The 13,748-nt window shown below is 34.5% G+C and overlaps 1 non-coding gene across 1 annotated transcript; it reads right to left on the bottom strand.

The window, feature by feature from the left end:
• Positions 1-6,939: 6,939 nt before the first annotated feature.
• Positions 6,940-7,044, bottom strand: Trnal-caa (transfer RNA leucine (anticodon CAA)). The gene is made up of 2 exons: positions 7,007-7,044; positions 6,940-6,985 (listed from the first exon to the last, which is right to left on the bottom strand). It is a non-coding gene; the product is annotated as a tRNA-Leu (tRNA).
• Between the last annotated feature and the right edge of the window lie 6,704 nt (positions 7,045-13,748).

The raw sequence follows: 13,748 nt of genomic DNA, 5'->3' as shown, positions 1-13,748 counted from the left end.
AAAGTGAAGATAACCCAAAACAAATACATTTCATTTAGAGTAATGTGAAATATAACCAAACGCAACCCATCTACCTCAGTATGTTGCTTTTGTGCAGTTAGCCCAAGGCAGTATAACATCATACATTTTAATATAATATTGTGTTAGGGCAAGCAAACTGATGAAAACTAATTATACAAGCATAAACTAAATGAAAGCTTTTGTTTTCTTGACAGCTTAATTCCTATATGAGATTCAAGAAATGAATAGTATTTACATTACGAAAAAGATTTACAAAGCAATTGTTAACAGTTTCTAAGTTAAAGTTCAGTTGAAATTTGGTTAATTACTCACATATTGACTGAATAAGTATACTATGTTTTAAAAAATTCTTTCTTCACAGACATCTACAGTTCAATATATATATATATATATATATATATATATATATATATATATATATATATATATATATATATATATATATATATATATATATATATATATATATTACAGAGAAAATACTACGAAACAAATCAATGTTTATCCATGTCAATAAGTGTTCAACACTTGTGAATTTTTCCAGCGAATGTCACACGATCTTGAACATTATATAAGGATCAGAACAACGCTTGTTTTTCTCCCTAACAAGTCAGAAAAACGACTTGACGTAAAAGACCGAAGCTGTTCCTATTGCATATTTGCCAGGTTATACCGAGATGTAGCGATTGTTACCGATGTTCAAAAAGACTCTGTTAATCAAATAACCAATCACTGAAGCAATCACAATCGAATCTCATTCACTTCGAAGTAGGCTGGAAGCATCGAAGTTGATATTGTGTTAAAGTGTACAAGGCACGAAGCCACGGACAAACTTTGTGTAAATGTTGAGATTCAGAATTATCAAGGCACTTGAATATTACTTATGGGAAATGTGTGGAATGTCTTCTTTACGGTGATGTATGTTATGAGTGACTAAATGCGTGGATAGTATATAAAATTAAAACAGTCATCCAGGAGTCAGATTGTGACCTGCGAGAGTTATTTACCTTGTCTTAATTGGGAGTGTGTTATCGTTCGTTTCCCCATGAATCAAGTGCATGTACCGTGATGATACTGAAACAGAGATTTTCAATTAAACTGTGCTAATGCATCAGACTGGCAAGTTTTCTGTGTGTGCTACTCATATTGATAACAAAAATCTATAGCATCGTTCTTATTGAATAATCTACAGACAAATGTGTGTGTGTGTGTGTGTGTGTGTGTGTTTGTGTTTTCTAATTTTCGTTTCTTGTTTCTTATCGACCTCTTGTAACGATAAGATTTGTGTGAATAATTATTATATACTTCCTGGTGAAGAACCTACAAGACAATCTCTGTGTTCTAAAATATTGTTCTTATTCACCTTAAACGGTTATGCTCTGTGTAAATTGTCGTTTTTATTTTGTGAAACAAGCCACTAGAACTACAATACTGGTATATCAATAGAATGCAACAGTTATGTTTGCTGTTAAATATATTCTTGGAAATAATGAAATCTAACTTTTCATTTGACAAGTTGATATGATATAATTTTGATGCCCGTGGTATCCTGTTGTATTATTTCATCTTGGATATATTTAGACGCTAGAAGAAAGAAATCGAGCCAACACAATTATTTCTCCTGTGTTGAGAACAATATCCCAATTCACGATTATTATCCTTATATGATGAGGGATTTATGCTATTTTAAATTGTATTGTAGTGTTCATGTTTATTTCAATTAATTTGGTCTCTTGATTAAATCCGTTGCACGTTTTTCTACTTATTTAACTCAATTTCTTGTCTCTAATCATTGCACTCATTGGAACAATAGAAAGACTAAATACACAATAAATTTATTAACTGACGATAACTATATAAACTAAAAATGGATACCTGTTTTATAATTGTAGGATCACATGATGTATACTCTTTGAATATCATTATAGTTTGAAATGGCTTGTGTTTATTTTCTCTTTTCTATGTAGAGATCCTCTCAAAATTGTTTCTATTTTATTTGTGTATATATTGTGAGTGAATGTTTGTGGAATGGAATGTATCGACGTTTCTTTTGTTTCTTGTACGTATTAATTTCGTTCTTTTCACTAATATATTCTATAATATATTATTTTATATCGGTCTACAGATACCAAGTTTTAGTGCCCTTAAGAGTTGCACGTATATTTAGCATATGGGGGTGTACACCTCCAGCCAGCAATACATCTGTAATTCGAAAGTAAATGAAATCATCTCTTTTTTTTAAAAAAAATCTAATAATTGAAAATAATTAGTAAATAATGCAAATAGACAAATTATAGGCTTTACATGTTTCTTATTTTAGCTTTGAGCACAAATATACAAACATTCTAGTAATGTTTTGGTGTTTATTAAATATATTAAGCATCAACATAAGCTCTAGTCACACCCACACGTATTGTCACCTGTAAAGAACATCAATGCATCATGGCTTAGGTGACAAAGATAGTCTTGTACTAGGTTAACTTATGTACAAACATCCGATGCACAGTTTGCTTTCTCATAAATCAACATTTTAAAAATATTTCTCTCCAATACACGATAGACTAAGGACATACAATGTGTATAGTGCCGTTTGGGTGTACTTCCAGTATACATGTGCACACTCAAATACGCTATCGATTATCTCCATTATTTACCTACATACGTACCCGTTACACTGACCTTTAGCCACTCTGTGTATGTCTGTCTCTCTGATCTATTTGACACTGTTGAAGGACCATTATGATGGGTGAACTTTCTGTCTATTGACTCCATAACTATCTACTTACGTACCCGTCACCTTGCCCTTTAGCCTTTCTCTCTCTCTCTAGCTCAACATTCGATTTGGCACAAAACATCTACCCCACGTTCGATACACAACTTTGATGTACATTTAGGCCAATATATTTGACAAAAAATTAATTGGAGAGCTACCTAACATTGAATTGTTTGGTAGGATTGGAGGTAACAAAATGGGCTGTCAGTGTGAACTGATGATAAAAGATAATCACTCTAGCCAAAATGACACAAATTCTCTCCTCTGATGAGATCTATCAATGCAATGTATATACAGGTCAGTCCGTCCTAATATTGACAAAGTTGTAACATTTGTTCAAATGGTGAATGATTACTTCTCTGGTTTGACATCCAGCATGTTTTAAATGAAAACTGAAGCCATTAATATGCGTAGGAATTTGTTTTAATGAAAATCTTAAATTGCATTATTTACTAATTATTAAATATCTTAAATTGTGGGCACGTTAAAATATGATATATATAAATGCAAAAAGATATCCATGGCTTACAACATTTTATCTCTTTGAAAAGTGGTCTGAATCAGGAAGGTATAATAGATAAAAACACATTAGCAATAGCAAAGAAACCTTGGAAATATAAATGACAACATGTTTGTACACTATCAGTACTTCTCACTGCAATCTAAACTCCTAAGTAGATAATTTCTTGCCAGTATTAGATTTGGATGTATGCCATTCAACAGTAGATTAAAACTGAATAAAACGGACACAATCCATTTTCATCTGCCTAAGCTCTGTATTAATTTTACTTTCTTTTTGTGAAACAAACCACCAGAATTCCAATACTGGTATATCAATAGAATGCAACAGTTATGTTTGCTGTTAAATATATTCTTGGAAATAATGAAATCTAACTTTTCATTTGACGAGTTGATATTATATAATTTTGATGCCCGTGGTATCCTGTTGTATTATTTCAACATTGGATATAATTAGACGCTAGAAGAAAGAAATCGAGCCAACACAATTATTTCTCCTGAGTTGAGAACAATATCCCAATTCACGATTATTATCTTTATATGATCAGGGATTTATGCTATTTTAAATTGTATTGTAGTGTTCATGTTTTATTTCAATTAATTTGGTCTCTTGATTAAATCCGTTGCACATTTTTCTACTTATTTAACTCAATTTCTTGTCTCTAATCATTGCACTCATTGGAACAATAGAAATACTAAATGCACAATAAATTTATTAACTGACAATAACTATATAAACTAAAAATGGATATCTGTTTTATAATTGTAGGATCACATGATGTATACTCTTTGAATATCATTATAGTTTGAAATGGCTTGTGTTTATTTTATCTTTTCTATGTAAAGATCCTCTCAAAATTGTTTCTATTTTATTTGTGTATATATTATGAACGAATGTTTGTGGAATGGAATGTATCGACGTTTCTTTATTTTCTTTTACATATTAATTTCGTTTTTTCACTAATATATTCTATAGTATATTATTTTATATCGGTCAACAGATACAACGTCTTAGTGCCCTTAAGAGTTGTACATATATTTAGCATATGGGGGTGTACACCTCCAGCAAGCAATATCTTTTAAGAACTAATAAATGAAAATAATTAGTAAAGAATGCAAATAGACAAAATATAGGCTTTACATTTTTCTTATTTTAGCTTTGACAACAAATACACAAACATTCTAGTAAACTTTTGGTGTTTGATAAATATATTAAGCATCAACATAAGCTCTAGTCACACCCACACGTATTGTCACCTGTAAAGAACATCAATGCATCATGGCTTAAGTGACAAAGATAGTCTTGTACTAGGTTAGCTTATGTACAAACATCCGATGTACAGTTTGCGTTTTTAATAAATCAACATTTTAAAAATATTTCTCTCAAATACACGATAGACTAAGGACATACAATGTGTATAGTGCCGTTTGGGTGTACTTCCAGTAAACATGGGCACACTCAAATACGCTATCTATTATCTGCCATATTTACCTACATACGTACCCGTTACCCTGACCTTTAACCACTAAATGTGTGTCTGTATGTCTGTTTCTCTGATCGATTTGTCACTTTTGAGGGACCTATATGATGGGTGAACTTTCTTTCTATTGACTCCATAACTATCTACTTACGTACCCATCACCTTGCCCTTTAGCCTTTCTCTCTCTCTCTCTCTCTCTCTCTCTCTCTCTCTCTCTCTCTCTCTCTCTCTCTCTCAACATTTGATTTGTCTCAAAACATCTACCCCAACTTTGACGTACATTTATGCCAATATATTTTTCAAAACAGTTAATAGGAGTTCTACCTAACATTGAATTGTTTGGGACGGTTGGAGGTAACGAAATGGGCTGCCGTTGTGAACTGATGAGGAAAGATAATCACTCTAGCCAAACAGATACAAATTATATCCTCTTATGAGATTTATCAATGTAGTATATACAGAGGTCAGTCCATCCTAATATTCACAAAGTTGTAACATTTGTTAAAATAGTGAATGATAACTTCCCTGATTTAATAACCAGCATGTTTCAAACGAAAACTGCAGCCATTAATATGCGTAGAAATTTGTTTTAATGAAAATCTAAATTTTCCGTAGTATTCATACAAACTACACATATTGCACATCTAGCCACGTGGACCCCACATTTTAGACCCTGACATTCTTAGCAAGACAAACTCTTTCTTTGAAAACCTCTAAAACAATTTTAAGCCTTTCCATCTTGACGCCACCAGTTTGACATGGTGGCCTAATGTAAAATTTCTATTAGAGACGATAGTCTTCTCCCCATCTTACCATCAGATGCCAGTTTCAGTCTGAAATGGCTTAATATCCTACTATCCACCTACATTCTACATTCGAGAGAACAAAATACTTATTTGGATTGATAAAAGCGGATGATGCAAGAAGAAAAAAATGAACTGTCAGAAGTGGGATTTGAACCCAGCCCACATTCGTGGACCAGAACACTCTATATAGGTTTATAACCTTGAGTCTGGCGCCTTAGACCACTTGGCCATCCTGACATAAGTATAAGCGTCACGAAACTGACTAATTGTTGAAGGCTTCCATATATAAAAGCCCTATCTTTTGTAAAGTCATTTGAGTAATGTATGTTTTTATTAAAAATGTATATACTTTGCATACGATAAGTCCATTTTCATTAAACTAACGACAACTGTATTTGACGGGTCTTCTATTTACATTAGACTAATAAATGTTGGGCAACTTCCTCTGTTGTGCAATCTGCATCAGCCATTTTTGTCATATAACTCGCGTCCAAATGGAAGGCCATGGTGCTACAAAAACGGCGAATTTAAAATGCACCATAATTGAATGCATCGGACTGGCATACCTGCCGTGTATGATACGCGTATTGGTGGAAAAATGAATAGCTTCATTTTAATTAAATAATCTACGGATAAATGTGTTTGTGTGTGTTTGTGTTTCTGTGCGTATATTTTAATTTCTCCTTTTGTAGTCTCTGTTTGTCTGTCCCCCTCCGATTTGAATTTGGCACAAACGTCTATCCCACGTACGATACACAAATTTGAATGAAATGCTGACAGTGAAGTGGTGAGTAAAGATAATCATTCTAACCAAAGAGATACAGTTCTCTCCTCATATGAAATGTATCAATGCAGTGTAACTTGAGGTCAGTCCGTCCTAAGATTGGCAAAGCTGCTGTAACAGTTGTTAAAGTGGTGAATGAAAAGTTGCCTGACTTGATATTCAGAATGTCTGAAATAAAATGTGCCGCTACTAACATACGTAACAATTTTGTCTTAATGGAAATCTTAAATTTCCCCTAGCGTTTATACAAACTACACATATTGAACGTACAGTTGCGTGGACCCAATATGTTAGACCCTGAGAATTTTAGCAAAACAAACTCTTTCCGTGAAAACCCTTAAACCACTTTTATGGCTTTCCATCTTGACGCCATACTTTACACCATGGCGGCCTAATGTTAGATTTCTGCTAGAGGCAACACTTTTCACCCTCTTTAACATCAGATGCCAGTTTGAGGCTGAAAAGGCTCAATATTCTACTATCGACTTACATTCGAGAGAATAAAATACTTATTTTGATTGATGCGAACGGATGATCCAAGAACAAAAAGTCAGCTGTCAGAAGTGGGATTTGAACCCACGCCCACATTCGTGGACCAGAACACTCTTTGTAGGTTAATAACCTTGAGTCTGGCGCCTTAGACCACTCGGCCATCCTGACATAAGCAAAAGCGTCACGAAACTGACTAATTGTTGAAGGCTTCCATATATAAAAGCCCTATCTTTTGTATAGTCATTGAGTAATGTATGTTTTTATTAAAAATGTATATACTTTGCATACGATAAGTCCATTTTCCATAAACTAACGACAACTGTATTTGACCGGTCTTCTATTTACATTAGACTGATAAATGTTGGGCAACTTCCTCTGGCATCAGCCATTTCTGTTATATTACTCGCGTCAAATGGAAGGCCATAGTGCTACAAAAACGGCGAATTTAAAATGTACCATAATTTAATGCATCGGACTAGCATACCTTCCGTGTATGATACGCGTATTGGTGGAAAAATCGATAGCTTCATTTTAATTAAATAATCAACGGATAAATGTGTTTGTGTGTGTGTGTGTGTGTGTGTTTGTGTTTCTGTATGTATATTTTAATTTCTCCTTTTGTAGTCTCTGTTTGTCTGTCCCTCTCCGATTTGAATTTGGCACAAACGCCTATCCCACGTACGATACACAACTTGAATGAAATGCTGACAGTGAAGTGGTGAGTAAAGATAATCATTCTAGCCAAAAACACACAGTTCTCTCCTCATATGAAATGTATCAATGCAGTGTAACTTTAGGTCAGTCCGTCCTAAGATTGGCAAAGCTGCTGTAACAGTTGTTAAAGTGGTGAATGAAAATTTGCCTGACTTGATATTCAGCATGTCTGAAATAAAAAGTGCCGCTACTCACATACGTAACAATTTTGTCTTAATGGAAATCTTAAATTTCCCCTAGCGTTTATACAAACTACACATATTAAACGTACAGTTGCGTGGACCCAATATGTTAGACCCTGTAGAAGTTTAGCAAAACAAACTCTTTCCGTGAAAACCCTTAAACCACTTTTATGGCTTTCCATCTTGACGCCATCCTTTTCATCATGGCGGCCTAATGTTAGATTTCTGCTAGAGGCAACACTCTTCACCCTCTTTAACATCAGATGCCAGTTTGAGGCTGAAAAGGCTCAATATTCTACTATCGACTTACATTCGAGAGAATAAAATACTTATTTTGATTGATGCGAACGGATGATCCAAGAAAAAAAAGTCAGCTGTCAGAAGTTGGATTTGAACCCACGCCCACATTCGTGGAAAAGAACACTCTATGTAGGTTTATAACCTTGAGTCTGGCGCCTTAGACCACTCGGCCTTCCTGACATAGGTATAAGCTTCACGAAACTGACTAATTGTTGAAGGCTTCCATATATAAAAGCCCTTTCTTTTGTATAGTCATTGAGTAATGTATGTTTTCATTAAAAATGTATATACTTTGCAGACGATAAGTCTATTTTCCGTAAACTAACGACAACTGTATTTGACCGGTCTTCTATTTACATTAGGCTGATAAATGTTGGGTAACTTCCTCTGTTGTGCAATCTGCATCAGCCGTTTCTGTTATTTAACTCGTGTCCAAATGAAGGCCATGGTGCTACAAAAACGGCGAATTTAAAATGCACCATAATTGAATGCATCGGACTGGCATACATTCCGTGTGTGATACGCGTATTGCTGGAAAAATGAATAGCTTCATTTTAATTAAATAATCTACGGATAAACGTGTGTGTGTGTGTGTGTGTATGTGTGTGTGTGTGTGTGTGTGTGTGTGTATCATAGAGGTTATGACACTGGAACATTTGCATAAGAAGAGAGACATCCCGAATGTGAAGTGATGTGATGTGATTTTGATTTTTAACGTAGATTTAACAATTTTTCAGTCATATCGCTACGATGTCTGCAATGTGACAGTTTATAGTGATGTCTAGCACTGGGGCATCATGCCGCAGACATGTAGCATGATGTCCCACCCAGTCACATTATCCTGACACCAGGCCGACCAGTCCTAACACTAACCTCTTAATGCTGAACGCCAAGCGAGGCAGCTGTTAGCACCATTTTTTAAGTCTCTGGTATGACTCGGCCGGGGATCGAACCCACGACCTCCCGCATCCGAGGCGGACGCTCTAACCACTAGGCCACCCGAATGTGACATCTCATGAAGAAATGGAAATTCGAAATGTTTTCCTTGAGCCGGATATCGCTTAAATGCAAACGTTTAGCACGACATAAAGCATAAGAAAAGCTAGTTAATACATGGGAAAATGACAGAAATTACAGTCTCAACGTGGTATGTGCTGGCTGGTATATTACAGTAAAAAGTCCCTCCCCACCCCACCCTTGCCAATGGTTTCAATTTTGTAACTTTTCAGAAAAACGGATGGGGGAAAGTACTAAAAGTTGTTTGAACCAAATTTCAAGTTGACAAATAGATTCACAAATATGTCTGACTCTGATTTATGGATCATACAAAACAATTAGAATACATCAACTGTATTAGTTTGGGAAAATATTGATGGAAAAGAGAAGAAAAAAAACTCCTGGCTCCAACAAATTCCAAGCCACCCACACCCAGTCCCATATTATAATATGAAGTAACATAGTTATTTAACTTCAATGCATCCGTATGCTGATATCGGCATTCTATATCTGTTTAATATAAACCCTACCAACAATATTGAATTTGCAGCTATCCACTGTTACCACGGGCACTTGATTGTGGGGTTAACTAATGATAACGGGTCCCCGAGTGGACGAGTGGTCTAAAGCGCTCTCCGTTACGGATCACTGTCATCTCACCTCTCTCTACGTGAGTTCGAGTCTCGGATTCGGCCAATGTGGGTATGTGACAAAGCTTGCCAGTAGCTTCTCGTGGGTCGATGGTTCTTTCCGGGATTTTCCCGGGTTCTTCATCCACCATTAATACTGGCGCCATTTATAGCCTATCGTTTCCTGAAAAATGGCGTTAAACCCTACAACAACAGAGTGTTATTATTGGTTTCCCCCCTCAATCAAGTGCTTCTGAATGTTACAAATGATCATTATACAAAATACAGTCTATTACAGTAATTTGTGTTATAAAAAAGATGCATTTATTTAATTTAGTTACTAATGGAATGGTATGACAAATATGCCTCGGGTTACATAGATGTTACTAACATGGCTAGTTGCTATCACTATATAAAGATCCTGTCTGTCAGGGCCTTCGAATGATACCAAAAAGAGATGTTGAATGAACCCCAAAGACGAAATTTGACACAAGACGGCCCTTGCCGAGGATTATTATTGCATGAGCTGTCCATACAAGAATACATACCAGTTGATCATTATAAATCTGGTAGCTCATTGGTTGTTCTTATTGATTCTGGTCCAGAGATAAAGATGATGCAAAAAGTAAAATGGCCAATCATGTCTTGCAATACAGTTTTCATGGTATAAAAGGTTTTAGATGGTCATTTGCCCTTTATCCAAATACAAAGGCATCACCAAGTGATCTTTCTATTTCAACCTGGAAATGGATTGATGAACTTTATGTATATCGCTTTAAGCCAACATTTCTGCTGCATGGATGGCTCAAGCAATATCCAAGCAATTCTTAAAATGCACTTTCTGCAAGAAATCTCACGGACACACAGATGATTGCTAAGCATTACAGAAACCCAATGAAGCAAATAAATTATCTTCGTGATGGACCAATGTCAGTTACTCAAGAAGATCAGGTACATTATTTTAACTATTGATTTGGAGGATTTTCATCAGAGCCTTCTCACTGTAGATGGCTTCTTTATCATCTGGAAGATGTGGATATATAGTTATAAGCGGAACCACAGTACACATCCTTTCCCAGTTTATCAGAAGCTTTCTGATGAGCATGATTTTCCAAATGATGCTCATAAGATGATTAACAAACTTGCTGTCGAAACTCTAAGCTAGGACAGGTTGAATTTGATGACTATGCACGAAAAAAGTGTCTGTGCCAGCACAGAAGGAACTAACAGCAGCAATGAATCTTCTGTAGCATTCAATTATTTTACTTTCCTTCTTTAGTGACAGTCTAAATATTCAACAGATGAAAATCTAATAAGACTTACTTTAGCGTATGCCTTGTTCTAGTCATGGGAAAACAAGTTACCGATTCAGACAGTGTCAATACGATATTTAAGAATTTAATGGCAACGGAAACAATGGAGGATCTTAATTTTAGTCTATTATAAATTCATGTCAATAATAAAGTTGCTTGTGTCAAAAATAGATCAAAGCATTGTATATTCCACAATTAACATCGATATTGTTGAAAATACGTTCTGCCAATAGAGTTCTCTGTATTATGGGGCTGCTACTAACCCAACATTTAATTCCTATCGTACAGGAAAATTTTCCAACATTATTATTATTCTATCATGATAAGGGAACCTGTTTTTAATTCTTTTCAGCTGTAGAGGTACAAGACAAAACAAGCATTACCATCGTGATTCTATACTTTGATGCAGGGATACAAATCAAAGGTCGACTAAATTACAATGAATGAAATTGTGGTCACAAAAAAAATATGAAATGCATAAATGCATAAAGACATCCATGGCTTACAACATTTTGTCTCTTTGAAAAGTGGTCTGAATCAAGAAGGTATTGTAGGAATAGTTATACGCAATAGCCAAGAAACCTTGGAAATATAAATGACAACATCTTTGTACACTATCATTACTTCTCACTGCAATCTAAACTCCTAAGTAGCTAATTTCTTACCAGTATTAAAGCTGGATGTATGAATCCAATTGTAAATTAAAACTGAATAAAACGGACACAATGCAGTTTCATCTGGCTTTATGTGCAATATTATCCTTTTCTATGATCTCAATATATAGAAATTCAAAACGTGGTGATGTGAAGTGTAACTATCAGTTATATTGCTTTATTAATTGGATACATGCCCTGGATTTGTCATCCATCTCTACATCACTGTGTGCCTCCCATTGATCATAATGTTTTATTCGGTTCCATTCCGTCATTGAGATATGGGAAATTTCCAGTAATGCAAATTTAACTGGGAGACACTTTTCCGTTCACATAATACATAAAAAGTGAAGATAACCCAAAACAAATACATTTCATTTAGAGTAATGTGAAATATAACCAAACGCAACCCATCTACCTCAGTATGTTGCTTTTGTGCAGTTAGCCCAAGGCAGTATAACATCATACATTTTAATATAATATTGTGTTAGGGCAAGCAAACTGATGAAAACTAATTATACAAGCATAAACTAAATGAAAGCTTTTGTTTTCTTGACAGCTTAATTCCTATATGAGATTCAAGAAATGAATAGTATTTACATTACGAAAAAGATTTACAAAGCAATTGTTAACAGTTTCTAAGTTAAAGTTCAGTTGAAATTTGGTTAATTACTCACATATTGACTGAATAAGTATACTATGTTTTAAAAAATTCTTTCTTCACAGACATCTACAGTTCAAATATATATATATATATATATATATATATATATATATATATATATATATATATATATATATATATATATATATATATATATATATATATTACAGAGAAAATACTACGAAACAAATCAATGTTTATCCATGTCAATAAGTGTTCAACACTTGTGAATTTTTCCAGCGAATGTCACACGATCTTGAACATTATATAAGGATCAGAACAACGCTTGTTTTTCTCCCTAACAAGTCAGAAAAACGACTTGACGTAAAAGACCGAAGCTGTTCCTATTGCATATTTGCCAGGTTATACCGAGATGTAGCGATTGTTACCGATGTTCAAAAAGACTCTGTTAATCAAATAACCAATCACTGAAGCAATCACAATCGAATCTCATTCACTTCGAAGTAGGCTGGAAGCATCGAAGTTGATATTGTGTTAAAGTGTACAAGGCACGAAGCCACGGACAAACTTTGTGTAAATGTTGAGATTCAGAATTATCAAGGCACTTGAATATTACTTATGGGAAATGTGTGGAATGTCTTCTTTACGGTGATGTATGTTATGAGTGACTAAATGCGTGGATAGTATATAAAATTAAAACAGTCATCCAGGAGTCAGATTGTGACCTGCGAGAGTTATTTACCTTGTCTTAATTGGGAGTGTGTTATCGTTCGTTTCCCCATGAATCAAGTGCATGTACCGTGATGATACTGAAACAGAGATTTTCAATTAAACTGTGCTAATGCATCAGACTGGCAAGTTTTCTGTGTGTGCTACTCATATTGATAACAAAAATCTATAGCATCGTTCTTATTGAATAATCTACAGACAAATGTGTGTGTGTGTGTGTGTGTGTGTGTGTGTTTGTGTTTTCTAATTTTCGTTTCTTGTTTCTTATCGACCTCTTGTAACGATAAGATTTGTGTGAATAATTATTATATACTTCCTGGTGAAGAACCTACAAGACAATCTCTGTGTTCTAAAATATTGTTCTTATTCACCTTAAACGGTTATGCTCTGTGTAAATTGTCGTTTTTATTTTGTGAAACAAGCCACTAGAACTACAATACTGGTATATCAATAGAATGCAACAGTTATGTTTGCTGTTAAATATATTCTTGGAAATAATGAAATCTAACTTTTCATTTGACAAGTTGATATGATATAATTTTGATGCCCGTGGTATCCTGTTGTATTATTTCATCTTGGATATATTTAGACGCTAGAAGAAAGAAATCGAGCCAACACAATTATTTCTCCTGTGTTGAGAACAATATCCCAATTCACGATTATTATCCTTATATGATGAGGGATTTATGCTATTTTAAATTGTATTGTAGTGTTCATGTTTATTTCAATTA

This window comes from Sinohyriopsis cumingii, chromosome 1 (genome assembly GCF_028554795.1).
Source record: "Sinohyriopsis cumingii isolate HCF-2022 chromosome 1, ASM2855479v2, whole genome shotgun sequence".
NCBI classification, from domain to species: Eukaryota; Metazoa; Mollusca; class Bivalvia; order Unionida; family Unionidae; genus Sinohyriopsis; species Sinohyriopsis cumingii.
Note: the sequence above shows the minus strand (reverse complement) of the source record. Positions and strands in the feature narration are given on the sequence as shown.